Below are 16,196 nucleotides of genomic sequence, written 5' to 3'. Positions count from 1 at the left end.
AGGGCACAGGAATATTAGAGATGTAAATATCAGACGGGGTAAATGACAGGCCCGCTTAATGTCCATGGGGTCTCGGCTAATTTGTGCCTTTGTTGTGCAATTATCCAGAGTTTGCACAGGGTTTAGAGAGTCAGGCTGAGGGGTGCGGCTGGGCTTTGTTTAACTTCCTCCCCTGGTGGCCCTGTGTGTAACTTAGGCCTCTGGAGACGGGATAATCCCCTGGCTGAAGCATATTGGCTCTGTCACTCCCAGTTACTCGTCCTGCCTCTGAACAGGGTGAGAAAGAGCCGCGATAGAGACGACACGATGTTCACTCTGACTCACTTTAACAAAGATAAAACTGATTTTTGAAAACAGAAAGAAACAAGTAATTGCCCTGACCCTGTCCCTCATTATCATCACAGTCAGGCATATAACAGGTGGTCCTGTGTCTGGGGGGCCCACATAGTTTATCATTATAATCATTAAACCTTTATTTAACCAGGTTAATCCCATTGAGATCAACAGATCTCTTTTCCAAGGGAGACCTGACCAAGAGTGGCAGCTAAACACAGTTTAACAAACAGTCACACAGACTCTATACAACACAAAGAAGTGAGGAGAACAACAAAAAGGCATCAGTTAAAAACAGTGACATTCAGAACTTCTGTAATCCTGAGCTTCCACTGCAGATTTAAAGACATTCAGAGACAACAGGCTCTGCAACATAAATTCAGACTGCTGGTTGTTCCATGCAGAAGGTGCAGAGAACCTTAAAGCCTTCTTTCCTAATTCAGTTTGGACTCTGGGTAAACAAACTGTACAAAGCTCATTGATCTCAGGCTATGTAAACCATCCTTCAAGATTAATAAGGAGGAAAGATAGTCAGGGACTTTACCAACAATGGCTTTGTAAATGAACACATACCAAGTCGACATGCACCTAAAGAAGTCTAACTGACTTTAGAGTATAAAGTGCAGTGATGAGTCAGAAATCTGCAGTTTGTGATAAACCTCAGAGCTCCATCGTATACACTGTCCAACATTTGAAGACTCTGAGCAGAGCGGTTCATGTGTAAAACATCACCGTAGTCTGAAGCAGTGTTTCTCAACCCTGGTCCTGGAGGACCCCTACCCTGCATGTTTTAGATGTTACCCCACTCCAGCACACCTGATTCAAATGAATGGCTCGTTATCAGGCTTAAGCAGAGCTTGATGACGAGCTGATCATTTGAATCAGGTGTGCTGGAGTCAGGAACATAAAAAACATGCAGGGCAGGGGTCCTCCAGGACCAGGGTTGAGAAACACTGCTCTAGAAGAGGTAAAAATGTGGACTCATTCAGTCTCTTTTTAACATTGAAAGAGAAACAGGACTTGTCTCTATAATAAAAGCCCAGTCAAACCTTCAGCTTTCTAGCAGCAGCTGAATATGCTCTTTACAAGACAAGTTTTCATCAAGAACCCCAAATCCTTAAAAGAAGATACAAGTTCAATTTGTTGACCGTCAGTATTAACAGTTTTCTCCGACAGTGTTCCCTTTGTTGCTCTTGAAGATGAAAACAACATGAGTTTAGTTTTCTCTACATTTAGAACAAGCTACAGCTGCTGAAGCTGATCGTGTACTTGATCAAAAGCATGCTGAAGATTGATAAAAGCTATTGCAGGTGTAGGTGCACAGCAATAAATAACAGTATCATCAGCATAGAAATGAAAATTAACATTTGGAACATTCTGACCCAGGCAATTGATATGAATAATTAACAAGAGCGGTCCCAGAACTGAGCCTTGAGGTACGCCCTTTTGTATATGAACTACCTCAGATGTGACACTCTCTGACTGAACAGCCTGGGTTCTGCTGGAAAGGTAATTTGCAAACCACCTTGTTGAATGCTCAGAGAACCCAAAAGCTTTTAAGCAACCTAAAAGAATCCTGTGATCCACAGTGTCAAAAGCCTTAGAAAAACCAATAAAAAGGGAAAGGCAACAATGTTTTCTTTTCAAGGCTTCCAGAATATCATTCACTACCTTTAGGGCAGCGGTAGTAGTGCTGTGGTTTTTCCAAAAGCCTGACTGAAAAGGAGACAGAAGAGAATTTGAAGCCAGGAAATAATTTACTTGGTTACTGACCAGTGTCTCGAGCACTTTAGACAAAACACAGAGTTTTGAAATTGGTCTGCAGTTATTTAAAACTGTGGAATCACCTCCTTTAAAAAGGGAGATTACAAAGGCAGACTTCAAAACATTAGGGATTTTATTGCCACTTAGAGTAAGATTAAAAATATGACACAGTGGTTCAGCAATAAAACCAGAGGCAAGTTTTAAAAACAAGCGTTCTAATTTACCCAGACCAGCCGGTTTGCAGGGGTTCAAGTTTTTAAGAGCTGTTAAAACCTCGGAAGTTGTTAAAGGAGCAAAGTTTAAAGCAGGGGTTTCACAACGGATCCCTTCGCTGGTTGGAGAGACCAGGGGGATGTGATTGTGCTTGAATAAAAATCCTGAGGATATAAAATGTTTGTTAAAAGCATTCAATATCCATCCATCCATCCATCCATTTTCTTCCGCTTATCCGGGGTCGGGTCGCGAGGGGGCAGCAGCCTAAGCAGGGAAGCCCAGACTTCCCTCTCCCTAGCCACTTCGTCCAGCTCTTCTCAGGGGATCCCAAGACGTTCCCAGGCCAGCCGAGAGACATAGTCTCTCCAGCATGTCCTGGGTCTGCCCCGGTGTCTCCTCCCGGTGGGACGTGCCCTGAACACCTCACCAGGGAGGCGTCCAGGAGGCATCCTCATCAGATGCCCGAGCCACCTCATCTGGCTCCTCTCAACGCGGAGGAGCAGCGGCTCTACTCCGAGCTCCTCCCGGATAGCTGGGAGGAGCTCGTGCAGAGGAATGGGCCAAAATCACACCTGAGCAGTGTGGGCCATTAGTTCAAACATACAAGAAGCTTCTGGAAGCTGTCATCGCAAACAAAGGCTTCTCAACTAAGTATCAGATGAGTCTCAGTTAGCGTGCTCAATCCTTTTCCTTGTGTTATCATACTTAATTCACCATTATCATTATTTATGGACCTGGATGTCATTATTTCTTGTCATGTGTGGATTATTTGAGTTAATACCAATGTCTGGTAGAACATTTTTTTTGAATTGCATCTGTGGAAATAAACCTGATGAGAAAAAAAGTTGAAGTTTTCAATACTTATTTCCCCCACTGTACCTGGAACACAGAAGTACAGCATGAACAGATTACAGATTCAGCTTCTCTGCAGCTTTTACCATTAACCATAGAAACAGTGTTAGAGAATGAAGAGTGTTTCCTGTGACAGTCATCATGACTCGGGGATCTCTACCCTCCTCCAGGTCTTGTTTATTTCTAACTGTGATTACCTCACACACATTTCTGGCGATTGGAGGAAACAGGCTGATAACAGACGGATCCTCCTCTGCTCTCCTGGGGGGCACGCCTGTCCAGGTTTCAGCCACGATAGCAGGCAGATCGAAGGCTTTGAAGTCGCCTTTGAAGTTACCAGGCAATTGGAGGGAATGAGGAAATTGTCTGCAGGGTTTCCTGGAGAGCCAGTTTGTGAGAGGCAGCATTGGACACAGCACCCCAGAGGGCGACGCAGCCATTTTGCTCAGGGGGCCGTCCTTCTGGCCAGCACACTAAATGCATAGGACCCAGGCTCCAATTATGGCACTTTGGCATATGGGCAGTGGTGAGCAGCCCACTAATGACCGACCCTGCCAACTGCTCCTAGTCCAGGTCAGGGCCACATGATGTTTATTGCCAGAAACAAAACAAAAACTCCTCCAATTACTGCCGCCCCCCCTCCTGATGGCGGTTTGTGTGAGTGTTTGTGACTGAGAGGGGAGCGGCGTACACCTGCAGCCTGGCTGCCACGCTGGAGCTGGCTGCCTGCCCGTCTTTAACTCTCCTGCACCCAGCTGGGAAAGAGGGGCAGGGGAAGTATCCGGCTGTCTTTCCTGAGCTCAGAGGTTCCCGGGGGGGGCAACAGCAGACCCCAGAAGTGCACACAGGCAGACCTGGGCACAGATGTTCCACCCTGGTGCCGTGCGGCGTCTGGTGGCACATCACGAGCTTTCCTCTGGCAGGAATCAGGTCTCGCTGCTCAGGTCGAGTCAGACGTTAACCACACTTTATCTCAGCTGACACCGCTGGAAGGGGACGAGACCCCCACGCTGTGGTTCTCCTGACAGGAAGAGCGGCTGATGTGACAGTGAGCTGTGGCAACAAGGCCACAGTCGGGACCCGGGACCTTGGAAATATGGCTGCAGATGGATGCTGAGGAAACAGCACAAACCCCCTCCTCTGGTTTCATGCTGAGAGGAAGTATTATCCCAATTCATCAACAATTTTTTTTGAGAAAAAAGAAGTGTGATTCATGAAACATGCATGGGCTGGGGTCCTGATCCAAGTTTAATGAGTCTAAAACGGTTGAAGCTTCAGCATGATGTGATTCAGCTCCTCATTAAAGATGCAGTTTCAGAAATTTAAAGCAGCGTTATCCCTGGAATATTAATGTGTCTGTGAGCCCAGCACATGAAACACATCTTCACTGGGCCGGTGATCAATGTGTCTCCATCTGTTAGCAGTTTCCATGGTGTTTCATTAACGTTCAGCTGTTTGTGTTTATTGTAGAGAGCTGCAAATTAAAAAAAAAGGTTTTCATCAACTTTGTGGAAGTTTCAGGAAATGTTCATGACTCAGAACTCTGGCAGGCTGCTCCTGATGGAGGGAAAGGGATCAAAAGAGCATATCTCTCCTGTCTTAGCGTCTCTACACTGACAAACTTAAAAACCTATGAAAGAATTTAAAATCCTTACAAAGGAAATAAACCAGAAAGAGCTCATTGCGCCAGAGTATCTGTCTGGGTCACTTATCTCCCAGCATGCAGCTGGCTCATCATACCTAGAGTCTCTAAAGTAGACTGGGAGGTGGAGCCTTCAGTCACCTGGCTGGACCAGCACTTACTCATGTTGCTAAAAGTTTAGACTGCTATAGACTCAGGGCGCGGTCATCCTGGCCATCCATACCACGCAGTACTCAAGCATGATTAACCCCCTGCAGCGCTACTACCCTGCCAGCAGGTACGGTCGGTGGTCACACTACTCCAATACAAACCAGACTCCAGGCACGCGCATGGCCCGCCTACGCCACTGTGAAGCGTCTGTTCATGTGAAGCGTCTGTTCATGTGAAGAGTCTGTTCATGTGAAGCGTCTGTTCATGTGAAGCGTCTGTTCATGTGAAGCGTCTGTTCGTCATGTGAAGCGTCTGTTCATGTGTAGCGTCTGTTCATGTGAAGCATATGTTCGTCATGTGAAGCGTCTGTTCATGTGAAGCGTCTGTTCATGTGAAGCGTCTGTTCGTCATGTGTAGGGTCTGTTCATGTGTAACGTCTGTTCATGTGAAGCGTCTGTTCATGTGAGGCGTCTGTTCATGTGAAGCGTCTGTTCATGTGAGGCGTCTGTTCATGTGAAGCGTCTGTTCATGTGAAGGGTCTGTTCATGTGAAGCGTCTGTTTATGTGTAGCGTCTGTTCATGTGAAGCGTCTGTTCATGTGAAGCGTCTGTTCATGTGTAGCGTCTGTTCATGTGAAGCGTCTGTTCATGTGAAGCGTCTGTTCATGTGAAGGGTCTGTTCATGTGAAGCGTCTGTTTATGTGTAGCGTCTGTTCAGGTGAAGCGTCTGTTCATGTGAAGCGTCTGTTCATGTGAAGCGTCTGTTCATGTGTAGCGTCTGTTCATGTGAAGCGTCTGTTCATGTGAAGCGTCTGTTTATGTGTAGCGTCTGTTCATGTGAAGCGTCTGTTCATGTGAAGCGTCTGTTCATGTGAAGTGTCTGTTCATGTGAAGCGTCTGTTCATGTGAAGCGTCTGTTCATGTGAAGCGTCTGTTTATGTGTAGCGTCTGTTCATGTGAAGCGTCTGTTCATGTGAAGCGTCTGTTCATGTGTAGCGTCTGTTCATGTGTAGCGTCTGTTCATGTGAAGCGTCTGTTTATGTGAAGCGTCTGTTCATGTGGAGCGTCTGTTCATGTGAAGCGTCTGTTCGTCATGTGAAGCGTCTGTTCATGTGTAGCGTCTGTTCATGTGAAGCGTCTGTTCGTCATGTGAAGCGTCTGTTCATGTGAAGCGTCTGTTCATGTGAAGCGTCTGTTCATGTGAAGCGTCTGTTCATGTGAAGCGTCTGTTCATGTGAAGCGTCTGTTCGTCATGTGAAGCGTCTGTTCATGTGAAGTGTCTGTTCCTCATGTGAAGCGTCTGTTCATGTGAAGCGTCTGTTCATGTGAAGCGTCTGTTCATGTGAAGCGTCTGTTCATGTGAAGCGTCTGTTCATGTGAAGTGTCTGTTCATGTGTAGCGTCTGTTCATGTGAAGCGTCTGTTCATGTGAAGTGTCTGTTCATGTGAAGCGTCTGTTCATGTGTAACGTCTGTTCATGTGAAGCGTCTGTTCATGTGTAGCGTCTGTTCATGTGAAGCGTCTGTTCGTCATGTGAAGTGTCTGTTCATGTGAAGCGTCTGTTCATGTGAAGTGTCTGTTCATGTGAAGCGTCTGTTCATGTGAAGCGTCTGTTCATGTGAAGCGTCTGTTCGTCATGTGAAGCGTCTGTTCATGTGAAGCGTCTGTTCATGTGAAGCGTCTGTTCATGTGAAGCGTCTGTTCATGTGAAGTGTCTGTTCATGTGAAGCGTCTGTTTATGTGAAGCGTCTGTTCATGTGAAGTGTCTGTTCATGTGTAGTGTCTGTTCATGTGAGGCGTCTGTTTATGTGAAGCGTCTGTTCATGTGAAGGGTCTGTTCATGTGAAGCGTCTGTTCATGTGAAGCGTCTGTTCATGTGAAGGGTCTGTTCATGTGAAGCGTCTGTTCATGTGTAGCGTCAGTTCATGTAAAGCGTCTGTTCATGTGAAGCGTCTGTTTATGTGTAGCATCCGTTCATGTGAAGCGTCTGTTCGTCATGTGAAGCGTCTGTTCATGTGAAGCGTCTGTTCATGTGAAGCGTCTGTTCATGTGAAGGGTCTGTTCATGTGAAGCGTCTGTTCATGTGTAGCGTCAGTTCATGTAAAGCGTCTGTTCATGTGAAGCGTCTGTTTATGTGTAGCATCCGTTCATGTGAAGCGTCTGTTCGTCATGTGAAGCGTCTGTTCATGTGAAGCGTCTGTTCATGTGAAGCGTCTGTTCATGTGATGCATCTGTTCATGTGAAGTGTCTGTTCATGTGAAGCGTCTGTTTATGTGAAGCGTCTGTTCATGTGAAGTGTCTGTTCATGTGTAGTGTCTGTTCATGTGAAGCGTCTGTTCGTCATGTGAAGCGTCTGTTCATGTGAAGCGTCTGTTCATGTGTAGCGTCTGTTCATGTGAAGCGTCTGTTCATGTGAAGCGTCTGTTCATGTGAAGCGTCTGTTTATGTGAAGCGTCTGTTCATGTGAAGTGTCTGTTCATGTGAAGCGTCTGTTCATGTGAAGCGTCTGTTCATGTGAAGTGTATGTTCATGTGAAGCGTCTGTTCGTCATGTGAATTGCTGTTCATGTGAAGCGTCTGTTTATGTGAAGCGTCTGTTCATGTGAAGCGTCTGTTCATGTGAAGTGTCTGTTCATGTGAAGTGTCTGTTCGTCATGTGAAGTGTCTGTTCATGTGAAGCGTCTGTTCATGTGAAGCGTCTGTTCGTCATGTGAAGTGTCTGTTCATGTGAAGCGTCTGTTCATGTGAAGCGTCTGTTCGTCATGTGAATTGCTGTTCATGTGAAGCGTCTGTTTATGTGAAGCGTCTGTTCATGTGAAGCGTCTGTTCATGTGAAGTGTCTGTTCATGTGTAGCGTCTGTTCATGTGAAGCGTCTGTTCATGTGAAGTGTCTGTTCATGTGAAGCGTCTGTTCATGTGAAGCGTCTGTTCAAGTGAAGCGTCTGTTCGTCATGTGAAGTGTCTGTTCATGTGTAGCGTCTGTTCATGTGAAGTGTCTGTTCATGTGTAGCGTCTGTTCATGTGAAGCGTCTGTTCATGTGAAGCGTCTGTTCATGTGAAGCATCTGTTCATGTGAAGTGTCTGTTTATGTGAAGCGTCTGTTTATGTGAAGCGTCTGTTCATGTGAAGCGTCTGTTCATGTGAAGGGTCTGTTCATGTGAAGTGTCTGTTCATGTGTAGCGTCTGTTCATGTGAAGCGTCTGTTCATGTGAAGTGTCTGTTCATGTGAAGCGTCTGTTTATGTGAAGCGTCTGTTCATGTGAAGCGTGATCTCATCAGAGTCATCAATGAGACACAGAGAGCACTGCTACAACTTCTGACTGATGGTAAGTCGTTCTGGTACGACCCAGTTTCTAACACCTCTCTTTATTTGAAATGGTTGTTCAGAGGAGCAGTTACAGTGATCATAAGTCATGGATCATATCCGCGTGCTTCTGCATCGAGTGTACTGTGCTGAAGAACACCTCTCCAAAACGTGCCAAAGAGGAGTGAATGGTGCACGGCACACTTGCGGTCACACTGGCCAAACGAACTGGGCTTAAGGGCTGAAACGTGCCTGGGTGCAGATGGCCACTGATTATGCTCTAAAAGTAGTCTGGGAGGTAGAACCTTCAGTTATCTGGCTCCTCTTCTTTGGAATTATCTACCTGTCATGGCTGAAACCCCCCAAGGGTCTGCAGTCTGTTTCTGCCCCATCACAGGAACAGATTAGAAAGGTTTCCATTCAAGTCAACGAGTCAACGCACACTGGATCTGTTCTGTTTCAGTCTGGCTGCTCCGTCACGTCCCAGGTAATATGCAGAAATCATCTAAAAACACCCAGAGACTTTCCAAATAAAACAGACCATGTGGAGGAGCCAGACCAGGTTTTACAGCCCAACAGAAATGAAGACAGACTTATCACTGGAGTGAGGGGAGCAGGAACTCCAGGAACTCCTGGGTCTGTGGCTCCAGCTGTCTGTCAGTCTCGCTGCTTGTTGGACCAAACATGAAGTCGATGTGAGTTGACAAACGCAGTCAACACACAACGCAAAAGAGTCACACTGAACACGTATCTGGTGTATCTCAGACGTCAGGGTCCAGGAGGTAGACAGCCTGTCTATACTTAAAGGGTAGACTTCAAAGTTTCCGGTTTGATAAAAATTTAATTTAGAGCTGGATCAGGTCTGAACCAGCTCTTAATCTATAGACTCAGACTGCTAAAGGCTCAGACTGCTGTAGACTATATCAATTAAAAACTGTAAAACCAGAAAGACTTTAATGTGACTTCAAAAATATCTGATCACATTTTCAGTGTGGTAGTTGTTCTGTAACTGGTGTTTTGGTGTGTTAAAGCCTTGATGCTGTCAGTAGAGTGTCCCACTCTGCCTTACTTGATAAATCCATCCAGTCTCTGTTTCTTCCACTTGTCCTCCAGCTGTAGAGCAGTGTGTTTAGTGCTGGTAGGTTCAGAGCCAGACAAACAGGGGGAGCAGCCTGTGCTGGAATTTCAAAGGATAATAATTTAATAACCTAATAACTGTCAGAGTGGGACAAAGACAAGCGTCCAACAGGGTGCTGACATTAATGACCCATATGCATCCAGCTCTGCTCTTTCATTTGCATGCAGGGCCAAACACAGGCTGCGCCACCATTCATCCTTCTGTTTGATGGATTTGCATGAAATTTGGTTTCATGCTTTAAACAGGAACCTTCATGCCAATGACAAAAGCCCCTCAGAGGTCACCGTGCTACCTGCTGCGCTGTATAACCCCACTTAGAATAATACTCAACCTACATTCAACCCTTTTTTCACAGTTACAGTTACCAATCTCTCTGTTTTTCTGCAACACAGTTTTTCCTACAGCAGCATCTGAAACCCATGAACAGAGCCTCGTGATACTGAGACGTGTAAAATCCAGACGCCCCGTGTTTACTCTGCAGAACTCACAGCGTTCAGGACTACAGGGCTCTTTATGAGCGGCTGGGGGGAGAAAGCACAAAGCGTGCAACCATATACGTATTTCTGGAGTGGCACTTCAGCACTGCCTCATTACAGCTGCTTTATGACAGATATAAACAAAAAAGGTAATTCAGTGCTGAAGATAATTACAACATTATCTGAGTGTGTGGATTAGAAATCATGTCTGCGCTGGAGAGTCAGGTGCCATTTACACAACAACGTCATGTTAGCCGACCTAAAACGCAAACTTTTCAAAACGGCCTGCAGAGTGGATTTGTTTTCCTGAAACGCTGCAGCCACCATTGCTGAGTTAAAAGTAAGCTGGCATTTTCAGTGGAAACAATGACGTTGTGCTCTGCTTCCAGCATCCAACAGTCCAACAGTCCAACAGACCAACAGTCCAACAGTCCAACAGTCCAACAGACCAACAGACCAACAGTCCAACAGTCCAACTGTCCAACAGTCCAACAGTCCAACAGACCATCAGTCCAACAGACCAACAGTCCAACAGTCCATCAGTCCAACAGTCCAACTGTCCAACAGTCCAACAGACCAACAGTCCAACAGTCCATCAGTCCAACAGTCCAACTGTCCAACAGACCAACAGACCAACAGTCCAACAGACCAACAGTCCAACAGTCCAACAGACCAACAGTCCAACAGTCCAACAGTCCAACAGTCCAACTGTCCAACAGTCCAACAGACCATCAGTCCAACAGACCAACAGTCCAACAGTCCATCAGTCCAACAGTCCAACTGTCCAACAGTCCAACAGTCCATCAGTCCAACAGTCCAACTGTCCAACAGACCAACAGTCCAACAGACCAACAGTCCAACAGTCCAACAGACCAACAGTCCAACAGTCCAACAGTCCAACAGTCCAACTGTCCAACAGTCCAACAGACCATCAGTCCAACAGACCAACAGTCCATCAGTCCAACAGTCCAACTGTCCAACAGTCCAACAGACCAACAGTCCAACAGTCCATCAGTCCAACAGACCAACAGACCATCAGTCCAACAGACCAACAGTCCAACAGACCAACAGTCCAACAGACCAACAGACCATCAGTCCAACAGACCAACAGACCAACAGTCCAACAGTCCAACAGTCCATCAGTCCAACAGTCCAACTGTCCAACAGACCAACAGGCCAACAGACCAACAGTCCATCAGTCCAACAGTCCAACAGTCCCGTTGTTATGATGGTGGTGATCTACCGTGTTGAGCTTGTGCTGCTCAATCTGCTGAATCTGTGACTGTCATTAACAAAATGAGCATCTGTTGCTCCACTTCTGCTCTGAGTATTTACCAACACACCATATGATCGGCCCAACTCTACTTCAGAGGAGATCTACCAAAAGCTGCTTCTAGACAAGACAGTTACAGCACCACCTCCAGGCCTGGCATGGTTACTACACTGTTTTCAGTCCCTCAGCGTTTCCATGTGAACATAGGTCTTTCACATTTCGAGATGTATCGTTGCCGTGTTAACAGGTCCTGAGCTCAACGCTGTGAAAACAGGCAGGAGAAGAGTCTAAAGGTACACACCCCCTTGGCAAAATTAGCATCTGTGGACACTTGCAAATGAAGAATGTTATTCACATTCTTTCAGCAAGTCACAAGACATTTACATGTTTGTGCACGTGTGAATTGCGTGATCATTTGCACCTGGTGTTGGGCCCTCATACCAGACATCTGTTCAGAATGTACACTGAGGAATACGTGAGACGAAGCTACTGAAACTGTTTATTAAGCTGTGTTAGCATGCTAACTGTGTCAGGGTTTAAACTGAAATGATTCAACTAGGGCTGGGTTACTTACAGAGTTACTTTGTTTAAATCTGATTAATAGGGTGTGTGGAGCAGGTCTTTCACATTTATTGATCCCATGTAGAGACTGTATAACAATTGGACGTAGTCTCTGTGACGTCACCCATTTGTTTCTGAAACAGAGTTGTGTCAGTCATCGATAAGGACCATATTGAGAAAGGGGCAGCTTTCACACCAAGCCAAAAAAAGCTGTCTTCAAAGTGGAAACTAACCTCTTTACAGCCTAAAAAACGTCTCCTGTCTGTGTTGCTGATTTTACTATCAGCACCCACTGTATGGGGGGGGGGGGGGGGGGGGGGGGGGGTTGTTTTTTTTCTAACTCTGCTATTCAGAGGATATTAAGATGGCAAGCTTGCCCAATCAGAGGCACAGCTCATGGTCACGTGACCGACAGGTGCCCTATAACTGTATGTGAAGCCCTTGCCACTGACCATGTTTTACACAGTCTATGCTTTGACCCTCCTCTCTAACAGCTATAGGACGCCCACCTGTCAGTCAGCCCAGCTGTACCTCTGATTGGACAAACTCACGCTCTAAATGTCTTCTAACTGATGAGTTTGCAGTGTGTGCCAATGGATAAATTAGGGAAGTCAGTCAGGAGGCAGTTTCATTTGACCAGGCTGTAAACATGTTGGTGTGCATGTGGTCAGTGGTACTTCCATGGCCAGTCTCAAGAGGACATTTGATGATCATAGATTTTCACACTTTCACATTGCTTTGTATGTTTAGACCATAGACTGTTAAAAAAAAATAAAAATGGATGGCATCTTGCCCAGCTTGAAGTGAGGTCGCCACGAGAAACTGCTCCCCCTGGTGGCTGGCTGCAGTAAAGTTAAAAAAAAAAAAAAATCCAGCTTTCCTGCCAGTCCAGATGGGCTGTGGTCAAACTTTAAAAAATGAATACTCATAGAAATGTTTCTCACATCCTATTGTTGTGGTGGCTTCAAGATATCATTTGGCTATCTTGTATTCAGGTCATTTTTTTTTTTTTTTGTTCAGAAAACCTTTTTTTTCATTAACTATAAGAGGTTAAAAACAAGGCTTTACGGCACATTTAACGGTGATTGACAGCTCATGTACCTTTTTCGAGGATTGTAAAATATGTGGGGAGGTGAAGTCAAGAAGTGATTAGACTCTCGAAAGACATAAATAGTGATTATTTTTGTCACCCGGCTCCACTCAGATTCTCCCAGAATCCCTTACAGCCTCTGCTGCACCGACTCTGGCAGCGCAGCTGCTTCAGTGATTGCGCCTGTGACGGAGGAGTTTTGGCTTCAAAACCGCACAATGGTAAAATGTGGAGCCACGCTGTCCACTCTATATACAGTCTATGGTTTAGACCAGCAGTTGCTGGTTGATCCCGCTGCAGCAGGGGTCAGCCCTACACTGAAAAAATATCACTGTAAAATAACAGCTAAGTAGAATACTATGAGCAGGGATGGTCAGTAATTTCCTGCTAATTTACAGCACATGCACTGGTATTTATTTTTACAATATAATACTGTATATTAGATTACATTAGATTACATTAGATATAAGTGGAAAAACAAACATGAAACACCCCGCTGCCAGTATTTTCCTGCTATTTTACAGCAAAGTCATTTTTTGATGTGATGTTTTGTAACCAAAAGTGAGGAGGGAACGCAGTGAACATGAGAGCCTGCTGTACATTGATATGACACACAGGGGGCACAGATTATCTGTGCTTCACATAGCGCAACCAGCTGTCTGTGCTCTACAGCATTGGGCTGTCTGTCATAACCCTAGCCCATCAGCACATCTGATTCGGTGACATAACACATTAAACTCGTAAAAATCATTGGGCACATGGGCTCATGTCATGTGAAGCATAGACAGCTTGTCCGTGTTATGTGGAGCACAGACAGTGTATGTTCCCACAGCTCAGTGTTTCCACATTTTAAGGACTCTATATTATTTTTCTAGAGGCAATTAACCTGTTCCCAAGGAAATCATCACATCTCAATCACTCTAAGGAAAAATAAAATAGGCTGAACAAAAAGAGTTTCAGCTGAAGCAGAGCTTATAGATTCAAAACGCTTGTTTTCATTTCCTTAAGTCAGACAAACAAATCCAGATTTAGGAGAAAAACATCTTAGAAATGTGTGAACATAGAGCTGTGGGACTTTCATAGATAAGCACATCCATCCCCTCTTTAACAGAAGCATGGTGCACATTAACACATAACACACAGCCTCTAACATTCAACGAAACACTCTCTGACACACTGACAGGACTCTGCTGGATCTGACTGTAGCACCATGTCAACATTTTCACTTCACTAAAAGCAAAACTGGAACTCAAAGCGTCTGCAGGGAGAATAGATCATACACATCATATACAGGATCAAACAGATTGTTCAAGTCTGAGAAAAACATCCAGTTTCTGTTTAATCTAATAAGAATGTTTTCCTCATGAAACGAACCATAGTATCACAGTTAAAAAAAACAAAAACATAAATCAATCAAATCTGCCACTGAAATACTTCATAAATAACACCCACGACATTAAACTTGATCCAAAACAAGCACCCATCCGTGACTCAGCGGAGTGTTGGAGGCTCAGAGGCTGTTATCATTCTACAGGGTGGATACTGAAACTTTCACATGCTGCTGTCAGAGGCAGCGCGGACTTTGGTCTCCTCTGTGTAACTCCTCAGATTCTTAACGTGGAGCGTGAAGCGATGGGCTCCTCTCTGGATGTTAATCTCTCCCACAGACCTGGCTGTGGAGGAAGCTGCTCAGTGGGATTGATTGGGGGATTACTGAGTGTGAGTGAGCATACCCGTTAAAGATAGACCGATCAGCTGAAGTGTTGGCTGTACTGCATTAAAAGGAGAACAAGTCTTCATGGACGTTTACAGATTTGACAGCTTCTTATATTTACTGGCTCTGTTCAGACCACGTCCACGTGAAACGCCTGAACTACTCCAACAAACTAAAAGGAAATCTGGATTTCCCATTGATCTCACACCCTCTCCTCCCTTTGGTCTGTGTTCTTAGTGTTCTCCATCAGTGGCGCGTGTGGGGCAGGATAGCTGGCACGGAATCCCCATGAATTGAAGACCCTCTGAAATGAGGAGGGGCCTGAAAAGACCCCAGAAATAATGCCCGGGACGGGGTCGTCACGGTAACTTTGTTGATGGGATGGCTCCCATTGTCCCGCTGATGCAGCAGGGGGACAGGGTCCTGATGGGGGATGGGGTCCTGATGGGGGACGAGCGTTGTTAATAGGAGTCACTCTGCGGCTGTCAGCGGGGGTCTGGACGCCACATGCGACCACGCTGCTGCGATCCCACGTGTGCGTCCATGATGATATGTAGACTATGCATGAGGGCTCTAACATGCTTCTGCATGATTGAAGGCATGTGGCTGAATGTGGTTCACCAATATGCACACACACACACACACACACACACACACACACACACACACACACACACACACACACACACACACACAGAGTGATGTTATCCACTTATTATACAGAGGGACAACAAAAACAGCTCCACATGACGCAGCAGCGACTCTGCAGCCAGGGTTCAGCTCTTTGTGTCCTGTATAGAAAGTGAACAGAGCAGAACGACATGAATCACAGCAGGAAGCTGATTTATTTTCAGCAGTTTGACTTTGTATCAAATTTTAGAATGTCCCTCAGAATTTTTCTTATAATTTCTAAGATATCTCTTCCAATCTCCAAATTCTTATTGATCACTTTGAATTCATAACTCACTGCCTTGTTTCTGATAGCTTCCCCTAATGCTCATTGCTTCCTTCACCATGACTGTCGGACTTTCAGATCCAGGTATTTGCACTTTATCAAAGATGCAGTTAGGAGGACCTGTTTCAATTAGACTCCTCACCACCTTCTGGCCCAGAGTCTCTGCACACTGTCGTACATGGCTTTTAGCGAGCTGTGGGTTTGTTATGGAATCAGATGGAGATTACAACAAACAAGTTTCCTTATTTCAAGACCACTTTTTACTAGAACCAAAGACTGGATAAAACATCAGCAAAGGCTGCCACATTTGATATGGCACCAGCTGTGAGTTTCCTTTGAACAGCTACAGGGCGCCCGTCAGTCATGTGACCTGAGCTGTATCTCTGACTGGACAATCAGACGTCCCTTATATCTTCTAAACGGCAGAGTTATGAAAAAAAATTCACCCCCGCACAGTGTGTGTTGATGGTGAAATCGGCATCTTGGACTCAAGTTATTATTTGAACCAGGCTGTAAATAAGTTTTTAATGTCATAAAAGTCTGTTTTTTGACTGGGTGTGTACGTGACTTCCAGTCTCTCTGCAGCCAGACTCAAGTGGATCCTTGATGAACAGGGGCTTTTAGCAGTTCTGCATAGGATTCATTTCTCATTCATTTAGGCTAACATGACAACAAGGAAACACTGTCAGTCTGTATGTAGTTTAGTAGCTGTCTATATTTACACAACACATTAT

Source organism: Halichoeres trimaculatus, unplaced genomic scaffold (assembly GCF_033239565.1).
Source record: "Halichoeres trimaculatus isolate MK-OKI-2021-1 unplaced genomic scaffold, fHalTri1.1 fHalTri1_scaffold_6, whole genome shotgun sequence".
Classification (NCBI taxonomy): domain Eukaryota; kingdom Metazoa; phylum Chordata; class Actinopteri; order Labriformes; family Labridae; genus Halichoeres; species Halichoeres trimaculatus.
This window is presented reverse-complemented; position numbering follows the sequence as displayed.